The following is a 26,355-nucleotide window of genomic DNA, read 5'->3' on the forward strand; positions in this document are numbered from 1 at the left end:
ATTTCAGACTTGATAGAAATGACAACTATCAGAAGAAAATATGAATTTATTCTGGGAATGATATTGTTCATATATTATTTTATGTGATTTATGTAATAATTAGTCCCTTATTTAGAGATGACAACCCTGTATGCCAGAAAAGGTAAGTAAATTTTCAAGATAACACAGCTTCAAAGTTGCCCACATGGCTACTGTTAAAAGCAAAAATCAAGCACACAAGAGAAGACTTGAAAGTGAAAATTACCTTCCAAGATACACTAATCATAATAAAACAAAGATTAAAAGGGGAAAATAATCTTCAAAAACATTAAGTGAAATAAAAGATAGTACTTGGCAGGGAGTAAGGGTAAAATTATTTGCTCAATTTATTTCTATAAACTTAGTTTAAAATTTTATGTCACTCCTTATTTTTGTATGAAAATATTAGTTCTACTTTGACGTAATTTTTTGTTTTAATGAACGGGAGGCATTTGGGATATTGAGAGTGATTAACCTAACACGGGTACCATTTAAATACCTCAGCCTGGGTATTTAACTGGAATGCTCTATGACAGCTTTTCTCAAAAAATTTTGTAGAAGAAATAAATTGATATTGAGTCCCAGAATGTATTTACTGGGAGGAAATAGATAACCATTTCCCATTTCTATTTTTAAAACTAGAGTTTGAAAACATATATAACCAGATATTGGTGTGTTAGGGCTGAGGTTTGGCTCAGGGGTAGAGCACTTGCCCAAACACGTGAGGCCCTGGTTTCCAGCCCCAGCCCCACAAAACTGGTTAAGAGTATGCTATGTGCTTGCACTTTTAGTCGAGGGTCATGGATTACAGTAACATCCATTTTATTACTTTTGATTACCAATATTTATCTCTCATAAACATATATTAATTAAAGATAACATTTTGATGTGATGGAAAGGTATAGAATCTGAACGCCAATCCTTAAGTTAAGTCCTATTCTTCCCTCCCAGGGCCAGACAATGTGCTAGGCTCTGTACCTGTGGCCTCTCACTGGCTCTCCATGACCACCTAGGAGACATATAGCCTATTTTCCCATGTTACAGGGAAACTCAAAAAACTGAGGTGCTCTTTCTCATTTTTGAAAGCATAATTTTAGTAAGCCAACCTGATAACATCTTCCCAAGGTGTGATTTTAACTGAAAATACTCTTAACAACCTGAAAATAAATACCAGAAGAAAGAAAAAGAGAAGGAGGAAAGACAGGGGGAGGGCACAAGAGGAAAGAGGGAGACAGACAGACAAATCAAACAATCAGTTAATCTCTTAAAAGAATAGGACTTAAAACCAGAGTATTGGTTGTGCAATATGAAAGTGAGGCTTAATAAAATTAAGTAGACTCTCCCACTAACTCGCACAGAAATTCCGCCCAAGAAATAGAGTGTGAGAGGAGAAGACAGCAGAGAGACTGCTGGAGTACACGGGGGAGGAGACATTGAAAGCCTGAAGTAAACGTGACAAGAATCTTGAGAGCACATCAGGTTGGATTGATGAACAGCACATCTTATTTCAGCAGAGATACTTTATGTCTAATTTCTGGTTTTAATCCTAATAGCTACCCTCACAGAGTTGAAGTGATAATAAAGAGAAATGCAATATTTATTTGCCACATGTATCTTAATTTAATTTATGAAAATATTATTGATATGACATTGCCTTGGCAACTTAACATTTCTCACAATGGACATGCATTACCACCGTTTCATTTCATTTCCTTCTGCCTTCATAATATTACCTTAGCATTGTCAGAAAGTTCTCAGAATAGCGATGCAAATCAAAGCTTCATTACAAAGCCCAGTGAAATAGCATTATTGTAAGAACATTTCATGAAAGGTAACTACTGTGCATGCTTAGGACCTGAATTGAAATGATAAAATATAGATTTCATTTATTTTTATAACAAAACCTTATTTAAAAAAAATAAAATAAATAACACCTGGTCTTCCAAATCCTCACCCTTCAATTCATTTACTCAGGGAGAACTGTTGCAGAAGCAGGAGCACGGGCTAGAATATACAGGATATTTCTCATCATCCACACTGACAATGCACTAAATGATTAAATATTCTCTTCCATAGCTTTCTCCATGAAATGAACAAAAGAGCCCTTAGGGCTGAAGACCCGGAGGGGGTAATTTTAAGAAGCAATATAGTGATACCCCAAGTTTTAATAAGAATGTAGCACTTTCTCTCTGCCTTGCAAACCTAGCCCAGACCCTGAGTTACCCTGACTGTGAAGTGAAACTACCTGAAATTCTCCTTAACTCTGTTTCATAAATCCAGTCAAGACTGACAAAATAACAAGTCCTTCATGCCTCTCCCAAGACCCCACTTTGGCAATTTCTTTCAGTTTATGCTGAGTGTCTAAAAGTTAATTTCCAAACCGTACTTCTTGAAAGGCCCCAAAGCAAGCCATGTCGTGCCCCCTCATGGATGTTATAGGAAAGATCTCATATTTATTAAGCAACAATTTATAATTCTTAAGAATTAACCCATTCAACAAATATTTATTGCTTATCTACTATGTGGCAGACACTACACCATAAAGTCAAAACACAAGTCAGAAACCTGAGCTCTCCAAGAGCTTACATTGTAAGACCACAAACATAAAAATAAATTGTTACTATGTTAGATGTGGATAAGTGCTACAGAAAAACAGCACAGAGTGCGTTGTGATATTAAATATGGTGATTAGTATAAAAGTTACTGAGAAGGTGATGTTTGAGCTTTCAGGGGGAGACACAGAGATAATCAGATCTGCGTACCTCTGGGTAAGGTGGTCCTTAGGTGGTCCTATGGGGCATTTGTAAGTAACAGCAAACAGGCCTTGTGAAACCAGCAAGCAGGTACATATGAGCAAGTAGTAGGGCTGAGGTCAGAGAAGTAATGGGGGCAAGATCATGAAGGTCTGTAACCCACTGGAAGGGGGCAGAATTATGACCACCTTACCACCACCAGCAAATGTCCATTTTCCAATCCCTGGTACCTGCGAATGTTCTGTGTTGTTTACATGACAAAGTGAGATTAAGTTTGCAGATGGAATTAATGTAGCCAATTAGCTAGCCTAAAGAGAGGAGGACAGTCTTGAATTATATGGGTTGGGCCAATGTCCCCTGTCATAGGAGTCTCTGAAATGAGGAAGAGGGAGGAAGAAGAGTCAATATCTGAGTGGTGTATCATGAGAAAACCTTGATCAGTCACAGCTGGCTTTGAAGATGGAAGGGGTCCAGAAGCTAAGAAATACAGGTCTCTACAAGCTAAGTAGGCCAGAAAACAGACTCTTCCCTTGAGCTTCCCAAAGGAACTCAACCCTACCTTGATTTGAGACCAATGAGACTGTGGAAGTATAAGACAATAGATTATTGTTTCAGAAGAGCAGGCAGGAGGGTTCAGCGGACAGAAGACAGAGGTGTGGATAAATTATTGAGATAGATGTGATGGGAGATAAGAAGTGGTTGAACCTACCAAGATGAGGAAAAGGCAGGGCTTTGGGACTGAAGGGAAGACTCAAAGACAACTCTGTGAAAAAGGGAGCACTTGATTTAGACCTGGGTAGGCTAAATGCTTCCTCCAAAGTAAAGCTGTGAGTAGCAGAGGAAACTAGGTGAGGCTGAGGAATAGGGGATATTTCCTATTAAAAGGGATATTAAGAGCACAGAGCTAGAAAGTTCAGCCTGGGATCGGGTCCATTCAATGATGGGGTCTGTCTGAAATGTCTATAGGAGACATCTGGGGGCAGGAGAACTTATTAAATTACTGTAGTTTACATTCTGCAAGGGGTGGGAAGAAGGCTGTTTGAGTGAAGGTCAGTACTTTTTTAGGACTTATTTGAAGGGTGAGCTAGGAATATAGACTTAAACATTATCTACCACATGTCTACTGACAAGCTTTAAAGGAATTGATGGGCAGGCAATTGGGTTTGTAAGTTACTCTGATGAGTAATATGAATGTTACAAGTAGCTATTTAGATTAGAGAATAGAGTAAATTTGGTTTTGGGGGGAGGTATGTCTCAAGGTTTCTTATGAAATTGAATACATAAAGGATACCAGTTAAAATGTGATGTATTTCTGGTTCTCACTTTCTTCCCTCAATACCATATGTGAGATCTTAGGTGAGAGTGTCTTCCCCAATTTAGTCTCAACAATTCAAAGCTTCTCTTCTCTTAGATGCATTCTAATTTGATTAATAAGGCTCATATCAGACTTAGACTACCTCTAACCAAAGGGAGTCTTGGATGTGGTGAGGCCTAGTGCTACCTCCCTACATTAGATCTCTTTTGAAGTACATGGGAAGAGTGTTCCCTGCTGCCCCATCATCTTCACTGATGACATGTGATCACTGGACTGAGCACCAAAAGTAGTATGGATAACTTCTGAGCCAAAGTGTTTAACTGACTAGGTCTCAACCAATCATGTTGACCTCATGTGTCCACTAAGAAGACCAGGTATTCTGGATGCTATAGCTACAGACAACAACAATGACTGTCTCTCTGGCTCAGAGTTATCAAGTGGGGACTGTAGCTCTGGAGAGGCACCTGGACCAAGAATGGACTGTGTATGAAAAGGGAATGTATTCTGCTATATTCAGCAACCAAGTTTCAAGAGCTCAATCTATAAAACACAATAAACTATGAATGAGTAAAGAAAGAAACTATATATATATATATATATATATATATATACACATATATATATATATCAGAGTTAGCATTCCTGCAGTTTTCTCTCACAATTGTTCTTGTAAATATGCATTTAAAGAGGAATGTATAAAGTAATAAAGTGGAAATCACAAAGTTACACCTATATAGAGAACAGAACAAAACAAACCCCCTTACATCCCTACTGTTAAGCATGGGATGATCAGGATGGAATTTCTAGTGACTATCTTCCATAGATTTAAAAGGTTTACTATCTCAAACAATATGGATGGAAGTAAGAAGGATGTAGTCAGAAAACCAGTATAAAAAATGAAAACTTGTTTCTGCAATAACAGCATTAATATTATTGATAAATGTGATAAATTTGACTATGATGAATATAAAATGGTATCATGGAAAGATCAGTGTTTGTAAACTAAAATTTATACATGGGATTATACAAAACATATTTATTTGTTTATTTATTTATGGTATTAGGAAATGAACTCAGGAGTGGTCAGTCACTGAGCTGCATCCCTACCCCTTCTATTTTGGGTGTGTGCAACTGGGGATTGAACCCAGGGTGGTTTACCACTAATCTACCTCCAGCCCATTTTATTTTTTAATTTTGAGACAGGGTCTTGCTAAATTGCTTAAGCTAGTCTTGGATTTATGATACTCCTACCTCAGCCACCTGAATAGCAGGTATTACAGAGGTGTTGCCATGGTTCCTGGCCCAAAAATGTATATCTTAGTAAGGTAACAAATTAAACTTAAATAGATATTTGGCTATTTCATCTATATTTTTAAGAAGTTTTTGTATTCTCACTTGGAAAAAGGGTGGTCACCTTATATGTGCCTGTGCCATATATCTGAGACATACATCATATATAATAAAACAAATGTGAAATTCTTAAGAAAACCAATAAAACCAGAACAAAGAAAGGTTACTTCTCTAGCATGAGCTGGTAGCAGAAATCTTATCTAGTCCATGGACAACTAGACACACTCAATAAATATCAGCAACAGGTTTTATATGTGACACCTGAACAGGGTCACACAGTATAAAACACAAGGCTACGGCTACACTGAAAACATAATTTAGCAAGCCTACCATCACAAATCAAGCTGTGCAGCACTGGACCCATTAAGGCAGGAAAGGCTTATTGTTAAGATCGTACTGTCCAGAACTTTTCCATAATGCAGCATGTACTCTAGTTAGTCAATGATTTATATGATAATGTTCCAGTAAAAGTTTCAGTAATAACACACAAAGCTACCCAATTTATCACAAAAGATGCACACTTTTTCTGCAAAGGCTCAAGGAGCAAAAGAAAATTATACTTTGACATGAGCAGTACTTATATTTCTCAGTGATAACAATTCTGCAAACCCCCAGATTAAAAGAACTCAAAATGTATACTTCCCTTATATCCTGTAAGTAAATAAAATATTCTTCTGAATGCTACTCTATTGCTATAAAACTTCAAAGTTTCTCTGGATCTTGAATGCATACCAAAAATTTTCCTCATCACTTTGAAAGTTCAGGTAAATGTATTATGTACCACTTGCCTCCTGAAAAAGATGGAGTTCACTGAAGTAAATCGGGTAGTTCTCAGCATCACTTTATCTTTATCACTTACTATTCTCTACTTCAGCTGAGAGCACTACTCAGTTCCAATGGCCTCCTTGTGAATATTGCAGCAATTAAGAACACCACTTTAATATATAGGGGAAACAGAGAATGATTGTCGATGAGATTGGAACTCTGGAATTAAGTTTAAACTTCAAGGGAAAACGTTTTCATCTCCAGTGGAAAGAAAAGATTGGGTGCCCCTGGCATTATTATGAGGCAAGACTGACAAAGAATATTTTCCAAGTTCAGAAATCAATTTTCAATAGTTTCTTTGTGCATTCTGTTGCAGGTTTCTGAGAAAAGTAGAAAATGTTTCATAAATTAACTTCAGAAAGTATAAAACAATGGAATTCTGAGTCAATGTTTTAAAAAATCATCCTCAAGAGACTATCATCTTTTGAAGAATTCTTCCACTTGTCAGAGCAATGTAAGTCATCTCTTCCATCTCTGAACCTTCCTCAGGACTTGGTAGCAATGACAGAAATAACGATGATAAAGATCTGCTATGTGCCAGACACTACACCACAAAGGAAGAACACAAGTCAGAAATCTGAGCTCTCCAAGAGCTTCCATTATAAGATAACAAACATAAAAATAAATTGTTACTTTGTTAGACATGGATAAGTGCTATGGAAAAACAGCACAGAGTGCATTGTAATATTAAATTATAGAACAATCACATTTTAGGGTTGGAGATAACCTTGCAGTCTGATAATCAAGAGTTCTCTATAAATTTAATGCTTGCACATGCTTGCATAAATAATCTATGCTACCTACAGCTAAACTTCAAAACTGAGCAGATCTCTACCCTGATCAAACATCTGCAACCAGACTAGAACCATCTCACTTGAAAACACAGTATAGAAGTCCTCAAGAAAATATTAGCAAACTGAATTTAGCAACACTTAAAAAAATAGAATATTACCAAATTTGGGAAACCCTAGGAATGCAGGTTTGATTTAAATTTGAAGAAGTAATCAATGTAATTCATCATATTAATAGAGTAAAAGGATAAGACTATTTAATCACTACAGTGAACATAGAAAAATGTGTATCAAAATTATCATTCATGCCAAAAATATTTAGTTCCCAGGAATTACAGAAACTTCCTCAACCTGAAAATAGTTCTCTAATTTATTTTATAATCTTCATTTCTTTCTTGCCTTACCATTTTAAGTGTACCAGTGCTGCACTGAATAGACTTGGTGACAGCAAGTGATCTTATTCATATTCCTGACAGGAAAATGAGACTTCACTAAACTATTCAGTTTTGACTGTGAATAATAATATACTCACAATATTTTAAATGTTTTACAATTGCACCAATGTTTACACAACAAATAATTTTGCATAAATGTAAAAATTAAGTATACAGACATAAAATAATAAAATAATTAAAATTGCATATATTTATTTACATATATGTGTATAGCTTTCACAGTCAAGGCTAAAAAGCTGAGCAAATTTTTATTAATATTTTAAATAAAATCTCCTGTCTCATCACTTCTATTTGACATTGGACATCTGAGCATACTAAGGCAAGAAAGAAAACTAGAAGTATTAGTGAAGACATAAAAGAATTTGAAAAGATTAAATAAAGCACTCACAGATTATATGATTGTGTAAAATACCTAGTAGAAATTCAAATTAAATTATCAAAGTCCACAAATGTCTTTAGGAAATTTTCTGACTTAAAAAAATCAGTTGAATTTCTATATGCCAGCAATGACTAGAAAAATTTCAATAATATTCTTTATAATAGCATCAAAAATATCTGATATTCAGGAATAAACTCAAATCAGAGCAAAATCTTTGTGAGGAAATCATCAACCATTACTCAAGGGGATTAACAAATGGAAAGAAAATATAGCATGGTCATTGATTTAAAGACTCAATATCATAAAGATATCAATCACCCAAACTAACATATAGATCAAATTCAATTCCCATTAAAATCCAACAGGCTTTTGATTCTGAGACTCAACAGTTCTAAAATTTATATGGAAGAACAAAGGGTCAAGAATAACCTGGCCACTCCTATAGAAGATGGATAACATGGAGGACAGGCCTTGACAGATACCATGGGCTATGTTAGAGCTGTACTAATTAAGAGAGCACAGCATTAGCATAGGAATGAACAGAATGACAAATGAAATAATTTAGAGCATCCAGAAACAGACACAGAAATATTAAGAAATTTGAATTTGACAGAACTAGCTGCCTGAACTAGTAGAGAATTAAGACTTTATAATACATGATACCTGGCAATTAACCATATGTATGGAGGGAAAAAATGTACTCCTGTCTCACACCATGTGCAAAAAAATTTAACCTAGGTAGTTTAAAAATTTAAACAGAAAAAGTTGTAAAATTTTTACAAAAAGTAAAAGAATCTTTGACTTTTGGATAGGGAAAGACATTTAAAGTAAGATATAAAATATCCAAACACAAAGAAGAAGTTTGATAAATTTGAATCTATTAAAATCAATAAGTCCTAACATCAGAACATTTGTAAGAATAAAAAGATAAATCAAATGGGAGAAGATATTTGTAATGTATATCATCTACAAATGATTGATACTCTGATCATGCCAAGAATTTCTCTAAATCAACATGAAAAGGTAGAAAAATGGGAAAAAGTCAACAGGGAATATCACAGAAAAGTTAATCTTAATGTCCAATAATAATATTAAAAGATGCTAAGCTCAACTAAAATAAAGCACTTCACATCCCCCAAACTGGCATTTTTTAAAAATCTAGCTATATTATATTAAATAGTTTGCTGACCATGTAGAAAATTGAATTCTATTTTACACTTAATGGTTAAAATTTTGGTATACTTACTGAGGGAGGCAATTTTGTATTATCTAGCATATTTTAAAAGTAACATACTCCATGAATCAACAATTTCTTTTTGAGGTAGATTTCCTAGAGAAAACTGTTACACATATATGGAGGAGAAGGCCTACAGTTATGATGCAGAACAAAAACCTGGAAATAACACAATGTACATCAGAAGAAAACTGTAAACCTGCACAACAGTGAAATTAATGGGTACCAGCTACTTTTAACAAGATGCTCCTCAAGAAGACAGCCTTAAGAAGAAAAAGCAAGTTGCAGAAAATTTTTCACATTATAATTGAATTTATAGAGTTCCAAGTCATACAAAACTATAAAAAAATATAATCCTTAGGAATAAAGAAGTACATAGTAAAGTGCTTTGAAAAGTTAAAATAGGTGGAATTGGCTAGGGGTACAATGAGGAATTGAAAGATAATGGTAATAATGTGCTTATTTCAACAGAGGTGTTGGGTATATGGGTGCTCACTGCATTGCTACTCTTCCTACCTTACATGAAATTTCAGAAAAATCACTTCTATCAATTTGATATTTGATAAACCTTAAAACAAACAAACAAAAAACAAAACTTTTAATGGCTTCTGGGTTAGTGTCCTGGCTCTTCACCGTAGCTATTGAGGACCTTCTAGATATGGTTGCCTCCTAGATTGGAGGCATTTCTCACCATAATATTTCTTCCTATTTTCTCCCACTCTTGCAGTTTTTTTTCATGGCAGTTATCCTCAGATGTTTTCATTTCCTTGAACATGCAATGCTGTGCTTTTTTTCTGGAATATTCTTTCCATGTTCACTGGCCTGTCTCACTTTCTCTGGACCTCCCACCCAGTTTCTTCTTAGGTTAACGGAATCCACCCAGCGTTCCTATGGTAATCTGTAGGTCCCTTGAATAATACTTAAATCTTTTTTGCTACTATTTTCTCTAATAGGCTGCTTGTGACATCCTAGGACACTGCTACCTTGTGCACTGCTACAAGTCTACTATGTAACTCTGCCTGGAACACGTGGCACCTGGTAAATATTCCTTGATGAACAAATGAATAGCTGAATAAAAAATGAATAAAAAAGCTGCCTCAGGTTCCCTTCATCTTTAGCATTAATGCCTGATCTACATTATAGAGCAGGTAAGATGGCAGATGACCAAACAGTAGGAGAATTAGCTCCATATCAACAGTCAGGACACCTCAGTTGTGGTGTAGGAAATTCTTCTTTCAAGGTGTTTTTTAACCATAATTATGTATATGCAATCAAGTAGAATAATACATTTTATGTTGTTTATTTCACAGCATCATTCAAAGATATTGTGTGTACAAATATTAATATGGCTGTTAAGACAATTCTCAAGTAGTTTACACTCAAGATTAAATTTTCTTGAGGTGAATGTGTCAGGGAATGACATTCAATAACATGAACATGCTAATTCTTGTAAACTTAGCTTGTCTTTATTCTAAATGTGAGTGAAAACTAAGCCAGTTCAGGAATAGGGCATGAAGAATGATTTCTAAATCTAAAATTCTTGATTGTCTTTGTCCTCCTTCTCTGCCACATATAGTTATTTAGGTCGCAAATTTGTTCCTGGAGAAAGTGAAGGCATTGTTGATTATTTATTGGGCTTTCAATATTCCCCAAATGGCAAAATTAAACTGGTAATGAGGCAGGGTTTATCATACATAAACTGCTAGTGCCTTCTGCTTGACCCCAGCTTTTTAATCTCCGTGGTATACCTTGATCAGTTCATTTTTCTTTTTCCAGAACTTCTCCAAAGATGTGCCTTCTCCTACATGTCCTCATCCTCTGGACTCTAGGTTCTCTCCCTTTCCTTTTCTCTTTTTCTCTTCTTGCCAGATTCTCATCTAACCACCTCTTGCCTTGAACCTGATTTTTTTCCTTTCCATCTTAACAATCCCTCTCTTTTTCAGCATTTTAAAAGTGTCACCTTTTGGATTCTGCTTGTCAGCTGGATTAATATTGACAAACCCATGAACTCCCAGAAAGAAGCTAATGGAATGAAACCACCTGCCCATGTGGGATTTGCAGATAATGTTTCTAACTTTTGCTGACACATGTTTAACATTTTTGTTGTATGAGAAGCAGCAAAATAAGATTGAGTCCCAATTTGAAAAGACTGAATGAAAAGGCCTCAGTCTTAAAACACTGGAAAGAATTTATGAAGAAAAAGATAAAAATCTACTTAGTGGTTTATTTGTTAATTGGATTTGTTCATGCATTCATTGAGAAATATTTACTATTATACATCAGGCATTGTTCTAGGGGTTAAAGATACAACAGTGTGCAAAAAAGACAATGTCCCGGAGTTCATAGACTTACCTTGTATAAAGAAAAAAACTGACATACACAAATCAAGTATGTACCACCTTTATAATTTGTGTCTCCAGACTGCAGAGAAATTATTCTTTGATAAAGGAAATGATATGAGACATTCTTAATGAAAGCACATGTTGTATTAATCAACAAGTATTCCGTTCTGGTGGTACTTTCATAATTCAAGAGAAAATATTTTTCAAAATATTTTCCCCCCATAGGAATGGTAGTAGGATCTGCATGTTACTCCAGGGCTACATTTTAAAAACACTTTTGTTTGCAAATTGATTGCCTTCATTTCGCCAGTAAGTGTTTGCTCCTTTTTTTTTTTTTTTGCTTGTTTGTTTTTGTTTGTTTTTATTTTTTTTTCTTTTAGAATAATTCAACTGAGTATTTTGTAGTCCACATTTTTTCAAAGTCGAAGCTATTCTCTTGTTATACAGAAAGATACCTTTGGAAGTTGTATAAACTTATAGGACACTGGAGTGCCATTTAATAATACACCAAACCAATACTATTTAGCAACCTTAGAGAGTCCTTACACACCTGGGAAATTTGATTCAGCACCTGTACTATTGTTTTAGAATATCTCCCTATAGGAAACATTTTCTCCAGGTAATGAAAAATACCTTGAAAAGAAAAAGAGCATTCAAAATTTGTGGAACTGCTCTGAGGGAGATATGCAACAAATGACTATTGAGAATCTTATCTCTGGAGGTAAAATTTGGCTCGTGCATTTTTATGGCAGGTGGTAAAAGGTTGTCTGAGAGATGGGAGAATGCTGTCTATCAAGTGTCTGTCAAATTACTCACTGAAAAGGTCATTCCAATGACAATTATCCTTCTTGCTGCTATCACATTATGAATTTTTGCCAAAGAGATTTTTTAAAACACCACAGAACTGGCTTAGATACTTTGAATAATCCTCACCTTGAAATTTTAAAAATAATTTTAGAATGTTATAAGTAATGCAATAATATTAATTGCATACTTTAGAAATATAAACTTGTCAAAGATTTTAATTGTTCCATGACTTCCTCTTACTCATAAATAGTTATCTGAGACCTACCAAAAAAGGAACATCACCATTTGAGAGGCTGTCATACTGGATTTTACATTTGGTTTGATGTATTACAAAAGTAGATTGAAGAGCACAAGGCAAGGTTGTGATTTATAAGAGGGAAAGTGATGATTACTACAAATTAATAATTGCCAATGTTGAGATAAATCACACTTAGGGTTGATTTGCTCTGTCCATAACACTTCATAGTTCCACACATATTATAAAGAAGGATGATTCAGCAGCTTGATTTGATATTGTTATTTCTTGTGCTTTTGACACAATGGATTGACTTACCTACCTGCAGGCTGTGAGGTATCCTTCCAATCAGCAATGACATCTGACAGGAGCAAGTGAGCTAAAGAAATCCAACCACAATTGATTTGCCAATAGAGGGCAACTATCAAAGTTAGCATAAAATGCAAAAGACTGGACACACTTAAGATGATCCCTAGCAGATGGACACAGTTTAAAACCCTTTCTATGCAGTCTAGATATTTCCTCCATCCTCACCTCTTTCCTTGATTTCATACATACCTCCCTAACCCTTGACACATCTTCCCCACAAATGAAGCCAGCTAGGCCCATAGGGCTCTATCAGTTCTTTCCTTTTTTTTTTTTTTTAAACTGATTTTTTACATATAACTAAGTTGGCATGAGGGTGGTGCTCTGCTATTGATGTTAGATAAAATGGAAGAAACTCAGTGCATTTTTCAGCCATTTGGTCAAACTCCAGGCACCATGCCTGTGGTTCAGGGCAAGTACACAAACATATTGCAATTTCCTCTTTGTTTTTTTTTTGGCAAAGTTTTCAATAAATTGTGCATATTCCCTTGAGGTCATGACTTTCACTCTCTATCTGTCAATTTTAAAACATTTCTCTTCCATATAATTTGCCTCTTGATATCTCTACAGTCTTCACACAACCACTTGATCCTTAGTCCTACTATACAAGTTCATACAGTTTATAATTCTTCAGAAAGAGGAGTACTATTATTTAGTTTTGTTGTTTGCACTTTAATCATAATTGTCAAAAGAAGGAAAGTAGAATGAGATGGCAAAATGGAAAGAAAAGGAAGAAAGTGAAGAGACTGTAAGGAAGGAATGGAGAAGGGATCAAAAGGAAGAGTAAAGAGGGAGAAGAGAATTCAAGATACTAAGTTAGACAGGTTCTTAACCTGGAACCCTATAATATTACTGAATTTGGGTCAATGCCTACAGTCATCGTGAGATAAACCAAATATGGCATAATGCAGGGGGCTGTCCTGTGCATGAGCTAAGCACCTCCCTTCAGCCTTGAGTAAAGGGGGTATTGGACTGGCATCCTAGGCACATGCTGTGTGAAGCAAGTGGCCCTTACCTTTGCTCAGCAAGGAAGTGCTTCAGCTCTGGGCTTGAGCGTTATCCAAAGGGATTGGGCAACCCCCCTTTTGAAACATGGTCCCCTACCTTATTTGGGTGGAATATTCTATCAAATGTCTTTTTCCTAATATATAGAGGGGTTCCAGGTGCACTCCCTCTCTTGCCCTCTTGCCTTCTAGCGTGGAAAAGGACCCTTGAGGTCACAGAGCAGTCCCACCCTCTATCTGAGAAACTCATGTCCATGTGTTGCGTGATTTCTTCTCCCGTTATCTTAGTTTAAAGTTACAGCCAGCTCCTTTGAACCCAGTTCATCTCGTCCGCGTGGGCAGCTGGCGAGAGTATAAAATATTTTGTGTTGAGTGGTTGGCTTGGGTGCTTAGTGAATTAAGTCTCTGCAAAGTTGTCTGGGGTAGAAGTAGAACAGAGGTGAAAAAATATTTCTGTTCCCAGATGATTATTCCACACCTCCCTTATGTTCCCTACATCAGACATGAGCTCTACAATTACACAGGACTCTTGCTTCAGAGTTCCACCTCATTAAAACCATATCTGAGTGCCTGGGGTAAGTGGAAAGCAGGGTTAGAGCTGCACATGGGCAAGGTTCTAGTGGTCCTTCTCTTTCTAAGCACAGCATCTAGTCCTCAAGGAGGAGAAAGCCCCTTCTTCAAGTTTCAGGCCCACTCAATTTCTTGCTACTGAATTAAACACTTCTCCAAATAACTGACAACTCAGGTAGCCAATGGTACCCCTTTGTGGATTATCTGTTACATGCAAACTTATCTTTAATGTTAATGTTATTCATATTAAGTACAGAAAGAAAGTTCTACTTCTCCTAGGGGTCTGGCTGTCACCAATCTGAATTTAAAACTCCATGAAATCATTTTGCCACATTTTCCCTCATGTGCTATTACATTTTAAGTCCACTCCATTCTCAGTATGAAACTCCAGTAATTGCAGTGATAAAGTAGCAGAATTTATACAACCACACATATGTGAAAACTAATTATTCTCAACTGACTAATGGGAAGATTGAAAAATCTTGACTATTATGAATATGTTTTAACAAAGATCTATTAATACTTGTCAAATAATGTAAGTCAAGTCCTTTTTGGAAAGAAATGCATCTTTTATTAATTATTTTTCTAATCTAACCACTAAATTATGAATACAGTGACAATTTTCTCAAATCTTAAAAAATTTTTATAATTTTTATTTAGGTAAAAAATGCTTTCATATTTTCTTCACACAGGCTGAATTATCTCCTCCGAATCATTGACTAAATTTACTTCTCCTTACCCTACATACATACACACAAATATACACACCCACACACACACACACACTCACATTCATGCACATTTTGGGGTACCTTGTTTACTAAAGCCTTAGTCTGAAACTGTATGAATGTCAACCCAAAAGACACATTCAAGTGGTTAGGACATCGGTATAAAATTAACTATTCTTGCTCATGATTTAGTAATGTCAAAATTATTTCAGAATGCAACAACCAAATAAGGAAATTCTTACATAGTATCTGAAAATCAAGTCCAACCACATGCTGAAAAACCAAAATTATATTGGCTATACCAAAATTTCACAGTATTATCACTTTCACCTTCAAGCCACTCTGAAAAGGGAAAACATCAAACAAACACACACACAAAAAAAAACAGTAACAACTTCCTGAAAATTTTTCAACCTTTGTCTGTTTATACTAAATCAGGTGGAAAATGGAGGCAATTATTTGGATAATCCAAGAAGAATAAGACAAAAAGTTCCCCAATTATTTGCATATCTTAGGTGAAATATTTTCAGTTGTTCTACATTTAGGTAATTATATCCGCTCTCCTTTTAGACATGCAATTTGAAATTTTTCCCCTCAAGTAAAATCAAACAAACAAAAAAACAAGCCCTACAGAGTATTTTGCAATTTACAAAATATATTAATTTTTATTTGATACAATGACTAATTCCTTTTTAGGTCTGTACTAAATTAAGTCCTGAGAAAATGCACACTCTATTTAGTTCTGAATTGTTGCACATCATTTATGGGCAACGATAATGGGTCTTTATTTTTTTCAAAAGATTTGACTGGAAAACATTAAGGTCAGCCTCTAAGCTTGACCTTAAATATTCTGAGTTCTGGACTGAGTTAGTATTGGTGTGAAATATGAGCTAGCATTTTTAGGGTACCGCAAAGTATTTTTGAGGGCACACTGTTTCTAAGATTTGTGGGCCAAGAAGGGAAGTTGCTAGTGCGAACTGGCATCTAAGTCCTGTTTCTTCCAAGCCCTGGTATTTGGGAACTTGATTAAAGGTGGATTTGGGGGCAGATCCATGCATCATAGATATGGGTAATCATAGCTAATCTTAATTCACTTAAGTTAATTTTAAAAGTATTCTTATTTCCTTGTGTAAAGGTATTCTTCAACAAGGACCACATGCATTTACCAATTGTGAAAGAAAATTTTTATGAATTTTATGATAAGTCAGGAGAAGGAAATAAAAGTAACCCATATTTGAGTTAAAAAGAAGAAAAAGATTAAAAGGACCAAAGCAATTACTCTTCTACAAATCTCTAAAAACAAGCACAAAGGTATTGTTTGAAGTCTCTGCAGCTATTATACTATTCTGATTAATGTCTCTGACTATTGTTTTGGTTTCAGTAAACTATTTTACCATTTATCTTGTATGCCTGAAAAGAAGGAAAATAAAAAATTTAATTTTATGGTTTAAAAGAGAGCATAAGATGGCCAGAACCTGTATTTGAGACAAAGATGGGTTGAAAGTGAAACATGGGAAATGGGGAGAACTAAGGATCAGATCCAAAGATGTATTGCACGAACACAAAGAGATTTCAGATTTCTTCTTCCAGGTGACCAACATAATGATGAAAATAAAAACAGTGACTAGTTTTGGTATGGCAGGCACCATTCTAAGCATTTTACATTGATATATAAATGCACTTGCTATAACCCAATCAGATATTTATTAATAATAATCCAGTTTAATAAGTGAGGAAACAGACACAGTGTGGTGAAGTAACTTGCCTGTATGGGGCAGAGCCATATATAATCAGAAAGATGTGCCTTAGGGCTTGTATTCTTAATTTCCACACTACCCTACTGTGGAGTAAACACATAATGCTTTGTCATCTCTGTTCTTCTCCATTTCTTCATTTTTGGGGAAATAAACTATTGTTTGCTTACATTATCAAGATATTAGAGAAGAAATAAAATTAAATACTTTGAGTATTAGGGGAAAAATATTTTCAAGAAGAATTCTAAGAGAACATTTACCAAACTCATGTCAGTCTTCACCTTACTGAAATGACAGAACATTATGATGTCAAATGGGTGGAAATGACCAAACAAATGCTAAACATCATATTTATTTAATAAGAAGAAAAAAGGCATTAAGGGAAGGTCCTTTAAAGAAAATTAATTTTGGGGCAAATTCTTAAAGGTGATCATTGGTCTGAAAAGAGGAAAAAGGATGTGAAACTTATTCTCCAAACTTCTCCAAGGTAATCTTCTAAGTGTCTCCTTTGCAATGCAGTGCAGAATGTAGAACAGTTCACATACAGGACAATCATGTTTAACTAATCTAGACCCTAAACCAGGGAATGATGATTAGAGGGACTGAAAATATAATTTGCTTAAACCTCTCTGTAACTCACAAATAAATTAGGGCGAGGTAGTATACAGGCTGGAAACAGGAAAGATCACTCTTGGGGTGCCTAGTCAGTGATTTACATGGGGCTTAGTGAAAAGGTAGTTAAGAGTAGGTCCCAGACATCTACTTTCTTTTTAGGAAGAATTAATTCTTATCAATAGTGCACCTGCTAAGCTAACCAGAGTAGGAGTCGGGCTCCATATTCACTACCTAAAATTGAAAGTCCGAATTTGACTGGAGTGTCTTTAGAGAGAAGGATGGATGGATATATGAATGGATGGATACATGGATGTATGGGCAGATAGAGAGAATCAACTATCAAGCCATGTGATTTGTGGAGACCTCATTTGGGCAGCAGAGGACAGGACTGGGGGTTGTGGAAGGTCTTGGGAATCTCAGATATTTCTTACTGCTAATTTGGAGATAAAATCAACACTGTCCAAAACCAGAGAGTCACAAAGATTCGAATATTGTGGTATCACAAGCAGACTAAAAATTTGAAATTTTATTTCCATTTACCTCTCCATCAACTGAAGACCCAAATAAAAGACAATTAACCAAGCTATGGGGAGAAATTGCACATGACTAATAGCACACACATAAAGCATTTGTGAACATCTTAATTAACTTATGAGGCAAGATCTTTTCATCTATAAGTTTTTGTCATTGTATGCTCTGCAGTATTATAACAACAGTAATCAATTTTAAAAAAATGGAATCTTAACAAAGTCAAGAAAATCACCTTGTAATTTATTTAAAGTCAACGAGATTGCAAGATGCTGGGGAATGAGTTTATGACTTATGTTATTTTATATTCCTGTGGTAGCCTGGCAGAATGCTTTTCATCTACCAGGCCATCAATAAATAATTATTGATTAACTGAAGCCAGTGACAGGCACATCACCCTTTTCTCTAGCATTGACACCAGATACACTGATTTCTATAGCTAGACTCTTAAGCCCAATCTTCTTAAAAGAGTAGATGTTAGCTATGCAGATGCTAAACCCTCTGCCACAGAGGCAGTTAACTGTAACACAGAATTAAAGTCATGAGGTCAAAGGACATTATTCCTGAACTGTGACTAAAACAAGAAGTTTGCCTCATGCTTTCAGATCTCTGGGGGAAGAGAGTCTATTTGTTTTAAAAACACAAGTAGAGTTTAATTGATCATCACAATTACACAGCACCCAGATGACACCAGGCCACTCAGCTTGCTGCTATGTAGCCATTTTTTAGTACAAATAGTGCAAAAAGACTTTAGAAATGTCATCTTTCCTAACAGTTTTAAGAAATATGGACATTGAAGTAATGGCTTATTTTAGTCAATATTATCTTAAGATACCAAATATATGTGTTAAGATTTCAAATAGGTTGTGGCAAGGCAAAGAGCCTATTCATTTTCCTTGATCGCAATATATTCCACATACACGCATTCAGTTACCATAGCCCAGTCTTCCATCTAAACAAAAGGAAAATAAGATGTACCACATAATTTCCTTTCCTCTAATTTTTACACACGGGGGGAAAAAATACATAAAGTCCCAAATTTCTTCCATCTGTAAAGGAGCTTGAGGAGTTTACACACAGTCTCATGTTTACACAAAACAGTGATCAGAATTTATTTTGGTATTTTAGAAGGTTACCTGTATTTTCTGAGAGCTCTCAAAAACTTTCTCATCAAGCAAATGAACAAACAGAATGAGGGCTATTTCTGGGTTCCAGAGGAAGGATACATTGTTTCAGAGATAAATAGACAGGGTGTGGTGGGGCTGCCTGGGAGGTCCTGCTCCTTTATCTGGTAAATATTAAAAGAACCTAAACAAAAGAGGGCTTATTTTTAAGGCCATTGCTAAGCAGAGGCTGTCACTTTCCTTATCGCCTTGGATGTGAGAATGAACAGATCAAGCTGTTTCTGTATTTTTTTACTTTCATTGGGCCAAACCAAGGTATTGGTTAAAGTTTCAAATAGGGTACAAAAAAGGGAAATAGCCAAATGTGTATATATTGGGGCATAATTTATCACATAACTTTATCAGACAAAGCAAATGAGAAAATCCTGAGCCAGTCACAAAAGCGTGTCCAACTCTGAGTGACTTGTCCTTAAGATGGATCTTCTGTAAATAATTAAATTAGTGGGTTTTTTCTTTGCCCATCTGGGCATAAAGAAAATAAGAATCATGTGAATGTGCCCACATGCATACTCTTGGGGAAAGAAATTCCAAACGGCTAAACCTTATATTTCTGTCAGAGGAAAAGACTCTACCCTATATTGAATTCTTAGCAAGACTGCTGAAATACAAACTGCAGAAGAAAATCAGGTTGGTTATAAATAATTTGTTTAGAAGTGATTAGAAATTTATGAGAAAATATATTCTATTTTATGGCCACAAAGATTTACAGGTTTAAAATTTGAGATGTATTTAACAAATTTTAATATAGGTAAGATATTCAAAAGCATGCTATAATAGACATATAAAAACATGCTACAATAAACACTGGTAGGCTCCACAGAGAGACCAAAGGGCAATTCTCCATGGTCGGGCTGAGCTGCCTCACAAGTACCTAAAACTGGGGGAGAAGAAATAGTGGGTGCATGCATTGGTTTTTGTTTGTTTCTTCTCTTTCTTTTATTAAGAGGACACACCACAAAAATCATTTTATCAGGAGTACAGGGCAGTATAAGAAGGTGAATATGACAGCATTGCTGAGAATATTTTCACTACTTAGGGACAAGGCCTCTGTAAACATGGCCTTACTGGCCTTACCATTAAAAGCAATCTGCAAAAGAGGCTTAAAAACCCAGGGGTCTAATATCAAATGAACAGTAGGAAAGGTGACCTTTCATTCGGTTTGTTTATTAGAGGATCTGCAGACTCCATCTCAGTGTGGGTCCAGCATCAGTAAGAGGCCAAAGGGGAGATGGCGAACTCTTATGTTTTTTTAGAGGTCATATAATCTACTGATAAAATACAGCTGAAAAGGAACAAGAATGAAAGCTTGCTTTTCAGGTGCTCTCTCATACTTTTGGTTCTACGTAAATTCCCTCTGGATTTTCTATCAGAGGATGACCGACTTACTACCAATTTAGGTGCCAAATTTAGCCAATAGATATGCTGCACAAGAGGAGGAAATGTCAGGTATATTAAAAACTGCATATTAAAAATATTAGTCCTATTTGGACTTCCCTCAAGACAAACAAAAATTACTCCTGTATGGTGATTAACTTCTCATATTTGTTAGCAGCTGCTTGTCTTCAGGCATTGACTTCATTCTTTCAATTAAATAGCATCTTTGGCCCTTTACCAAAGTATTTTCAAAAATTTGGATATTTAGTGAACACACTCATGTTTATTTCCCAAAGCAACCCTTCACCTATTCTGAAAACAAAAACTAAAATAAAAACTAAAGCAACAATAGCAAAAGAAGAATGGTGCCCAAAATAGGTTAGAAACGCTGACTCCTTCTTAGTCCTGATTGACTTGCCAGAAAACACACATACATTTTGTTGACTATATGGCTATGACTGATTGATGATAGCTTAGCAAGGTTACCATAGCTAATTACAACATCATTCATCTAAGCCTGCCTGGAAAAAAAAAAAAAAAAAACACCAGACTTCCAGGGAAGAAAGAGGAAAAGAAAGAAAAGCTATTCTATAGCTGCTAACTTTTGAATAATCAGCCTCAACAGCAAACAAATAGGCTGAAACACAATGACCAAATTATGACTTATGGATTCACCCAAGCAAATGACCTCAGTTCCTTGGTAATTTTAACCCTGGGTTTGAAGCCAACAGCAGAGCTTCCAGCAATAAGGAACCCTATGTGCTTATGGGCTTTGTAGTGAGAATTCAAAGGCTCCATCAGAAGCACAACCCATCCCTGAGCTTAAGTTCTGCTATGTGTGTGGTGTGAGTGTGTTTGTCTAGGATCAGATGCCAATACTTAAACTCACATTATGGGCACAGCAGCTACTTAGACACTGCAGCCTAATTAAAGGAATAAACTTCCTCCTTCTTTATGTTTTCCTGAGGATCACTGCCATAAAGGGATTTGGTTTCCTTAAGAATTGAGAAAAATGTTCCCATATGTTTCCTTTGTGCAGTGAGTTATTCAAAATCAGATAGAAAATAGTTACAATTTCCAACAATAATCTGTGGCTACACAATATTTTCTGAGAACTACTGAAAATAAAGAGGAGGGGACTCAGTGTTTTGAAAATAATGATATTATAACAAACATATAATCATAATTTCCATTTCTGTTTTGAAGAAACACAAACACACAAGGAAACAATAAAGCATCTGAGGCACCTTTCAAGTCTCAGAAACAAGAATCACTTTCAAATAGAAAGTAGCTCGTCTTCAAAGTTTAACACAAAGAGGAAAATAAAGCTCATACTAGTTCGCTCCTAACTTTAATCAGATTGCTTTACATCTAGGTAACAAAGATCACACAAGTGGCAACAGCCAAATTTAAAGTTCTTTTTATCTTGAAACACTATTGAAATTGCATTGCTAAAATAATTATAACTAAAGAAATATTTTCTTGTGCAAGCTTGAACTCGAAATAACAAATTTCAATCAGGAAGCACTGAGAAAAATTATCAAAAGGCACACAATAAAACTACTAATTAATTGGACCATGGGAGGGAAATTGACAGGAACATGGAGTTAAATTCAAACTCAGCTTGGTATTAATGAAATACTCCTGGGATGATCACAGACCACTGGAGCAAGATAGACTTGGTTTATAGATAAGAAAATGTGGCCCAGAGAATATGGTGAAGACCCAAGAGATGGTAGCCTGATGTCCTTGATTCTGAGTTTTCACTTTTGTAGAAATCCAAATGTGTCCTACTCTACTTTTTATTTGGAAAAAAGAAAAATGTTGTCCTGATAGAGGCAGCTGAAATGACTTTCCTAGGACACACAGCTAGTTCAAATACTGGTCTGGGACCAGCTCCATATCACTGTTTCTCAAGGGACAGGGATTTGGGGCAACCTCAGGCTATGGCTGCAGAATCCCTTTGGGGGAACTGAAGGTGGGGTTCCACTGATTCAAAACACTAGAATTAAATATTTGTTGAATCACTGAAATATGCTCAGAAAAACTACAGGGTTAGTTCCACAGTCAAGAATTGGAAAATCCTTAAACTAGGTGATTTAAAAATGCAAATGAATTCTGTAAATATGTCTTTTTGCTATTATCCTTGGTGTTTTGTCCACTGTGTATCTTCTTTTAAGTAAACTCTTAGGTTATCAATATCGAAAGTATATGGTAAAAGGCATTGGACATTTCAAAAAAACTTTTCGAAAAAGAATCTTGAAGTGTTAGGATAATATTCTAGTTATGACTAAGTCAGGATTCAGTTATTCAGTCATTTCATTAAAAAAATCTATTAGAAAAGGAATGGTAAGAAATAATTTAGATAAATGAGGTTGGAATTATGCAGTTGCCCACTTGATTTAAAACTCTGCTTACCAATTACATATATACATATACTTATATATATATATGTATAAATATATATCCTATATATTAATTAAATATATTTCATATGTATATGCCCTATTAACATACAGGGCATGAAACCACAAACCCCTTTAGATTGGTAGAAGATTTCTGATGTTCACCTTTGTGACTCTTTGTTGCTGAATGAATATTTAAAAATATATTTATTGTACCCTTCTGGTACTATTCTCAAATATTTGAACAAGTCTTTATAAACAAGGTCATATTTGAGTTTGAGCTTAAAAGGTGCATTTTTTAACCAGGTTAAAAAATAAAAAAGAATTGCAGGGGCAAGGCAGGTAAAGGGAACAGTACTTGCAAAGGCACAGAGATTTGAAAGTAGTAAATTTGGGAAATGGCAAGTGACTCACGATGTTTACAGGTTATGTTGGCCATGGAAGGGTGGCCAGCAAGAAGGGTGGGCAAAGAGGAAGCAGCTAGGTCACAAAGATCCAGTGCAAATGAATTTCATGCATAAGTATCCTGCGTATAAGGTCTTTTATCTTGGAGGTAAAAGGAAAGATAGGAGGGCCAATCTCTTTGTGCACCATATAGGAAAAGTTATTAGTTTTTATGAGAATATTGTTGAAAGCTATCTTTTTAAAATTATTTTTTAGTTATACATGGACACATTTTGTTTATTTATTTTTATGTGGTGCTGAGGATCAAACCCAGTGCCTCACATGTACAAGGCAAGCGCTCTGCCACTGAGCCACAGCCTCTGCCCTGTTCAGAGCTATCTTGTGTTGAAAAAGGAAATACAAAAATTTTACTGAACATTGAAAATATTTTGAATTCGTAAGCCAGTAAAACAGATAAATTTATAGTGACAGCATGGCCTAGATGTAAAAATATGTTGATTCCCAATATTTTTTAAAAATTCTTTTGCCTTAAGTAAAAAAACATATAAGCAGACAATGAGTAAAATTTGTATTTTATTGAATGGGCCTTAATCATGAGAAAACTAGCAAGAATTAGGCCTTGCATCTGCTGTTCCAGCCTGGGTGAAAGAACTCAGGGAAGAAGTACAGCCAGTTCCAATGGCCTGTGGGAGCTAAGTGGTGAATAGCAACAAAGGCCTGGGGTTCAGTGACTTGTACTTTATAATCACTATGTCATGGTGGGTTGCTGGAATACAAGACTTGTCCTCTTCTGCCTGCCTTCTCCCATTCTGTATCTAGAGGGAACCTCAGTGTAGATCTGATAACCAAACCGGGTCACTCCCAGAAAAGCCACAAACACTACATCTATTGCCAACCATATGACTCCATCCTGAGATGCCTGGCCTATGACCAAGTCCTGCCCTGGGGCCAGAATAGGAAAACAGAATGGGTGTACACCAAAGCTGGCTGTTTTGCTTTCCTCTTTTACTTCTCTATCTGAAAACCTGATAAATGTGTGTTTACTGTGTTCTTTAAGTTCCAGAAAAAAAAAAAAATCTATCTGCTAAACCATGAAGATGGAGAAGGAATGATTTTTTTTTTTAATCTGTCACTTATCTGTGTCCAAATTCCTCCAGCCAATTCAGAGAAACCATGTACACTGGCTTGCTAATGAATTTGGACATGGTTCTTGGAAGAATAGGGAGACACCAAAGGTTGTTTAGGCAGAGGAGTACATAATCAGATCTGTGATTTAGAAAGGTAGCCTGGCATCAGCAGGGATTGAAGAGGTCAGGCACTGTTAAAGGAAAAGGTCCATCTGAGGCCTCTGCAAGGAAGTAACAGATGATGAATCTCTGGCCTACACCCTGGCTGTGGACAAGGAAGCTAAGCACACAGAAGGGAGGATGGTGGGGGCAAAAAGAGAAGATGGAGAGGATGCCAAGGGTTTGGGCCAAAAGGCTGGAAGGCAACAATTAATCACCCAAAAGTGAGTGCTAGCTAATCTCATCATTTAATCTGTCATTAAGTGAAATTGGATTTGTAAGCCAAGGAATTTAGTTAGCCTTTTCAAGATTTTGGTATATATTCACAAAGTAAACTCCAGGAAAGTTATAACAGTTTATTATATTATGAGTAGCTCATTCAGAGGCAGAACAGTAAAATGGTTCCTGACACTGGAACCATCAAGGGTTCAAATTCTGGCTTAGTCACCTAATAGCTGTGTGAACAATAAAATCTCACTAGGTATCATGGGACTGAAATGAGTCATTCTGAGTCAAGTGTTTAGGTTACTCAGAGCACTACCTTCAGCTCAGTGCCTGGCATGTAGTCCCCCATTTCGTATTATCTACTATCCCTGTCTTGTGGTCAGTGTGGGGAAAACTGAAAGCCTAATTTTAAAGAAGGGGGACCTCAGCTCACTTTCTTCTTGTACTCAACATTGCTAATGTTGCTCAGGTGGTCCAAACAAAGAAATGCAAAAGTGCTAAGGGAAAACAAAACAAAACAAAATTTTCTCCTGAAAAAACTTATAAGAGAAAGGTAAACACAAATTTCCAGGCACAGGGGTTACTCTGAGGTGCAGCCTTTTGAAGACCATAGAACTTGCTTATAAATAGAACATCTAAACAAGCAAGAGCAATTTTCTCCTTTCGTCTTCCCTTACTGCCTAATTTTCCTCTCATGCCATTTGCATAATGGATAAAAAGGCATCCATTATGCAAACAAATGATGGGGCTGCAAGGTTGCTGAAGCCAGAAGCCTGGCTCCAGAGGAAGAAAGGCTGCCACGGAGCCTTCCAACACCCTTACTCCAGCAGACTGCTTCACTAGCTGGGTTTCCAAAAGATGGAGGAAAATCATGAAGACCACAGGTCATTATTTTTTATTTGATGTGTTTTAAAAAGGACATTGAGATGCTTTTCAGAAAATCAGGACACAATATGGTTATTCAGTGTGGTTGTATGTAAAATCAACTTAATAGTATATATTTTATTTCATATAGGGAAATTAAGTCCTATGTACAGTTTTTGCAATTTTAAACATATGCTGTGTTTTCAAAAGTGTAAGATTCCTTTTTTGACATGGGAAATGCCTGTCCTTCAAGTTTGAGAATTAAACTCTGATAGATGCATTGAACATTCTCAGAATGGTGTGGACACATTCAACAGGAATACAAATTAAGTACCAAAATATTGGTGGGTTTTCAAAAACTTCATGCTGTTAAACTGACCTAAACTTCTAAGAAGTATCACCAAAAACTGATATGTTTTTTCTCTTGGAGTTGTAAATTGATTAAAAACTTTACAAGAATGTCTATTTTCTCTTTCTACAAACACCTTCAAGACAAATATCATGAAAAAGAATTCTGAGCAAAATCACCAGATGAATTGTCCT

The 26,355-nt window shown here is 35.8% G+C and overlaps 1 protein-coding gene across 1 annotated transcript in view; it reads right to left on the minus strand.

Moving 5' to 3' along the window:
• The window catches only part of Pard3b (par-3 family cell polarity regulator beta), a 978,419-nt gene that overhangs the window by 576,422 nt on the left and 375,642 nt on the right, over positions 1-26,355 (minus strand). The window lies entirely within an intron of this gene.

Source organism: Callospermophilus lateralis, chromosome 9 (assembly GCF_048772815.1).
Source record: "Callospermophilus lateralis isolate mCalLat2 chromosome 9, mCalLat2.hap1, whole genome shotgun sequence".
NCBI lineage: Eukaryota > Metazoa > Chordata > Mammalia > Rodentia > Sciuridae > Callospermophilus > Callospermophilus lateralis.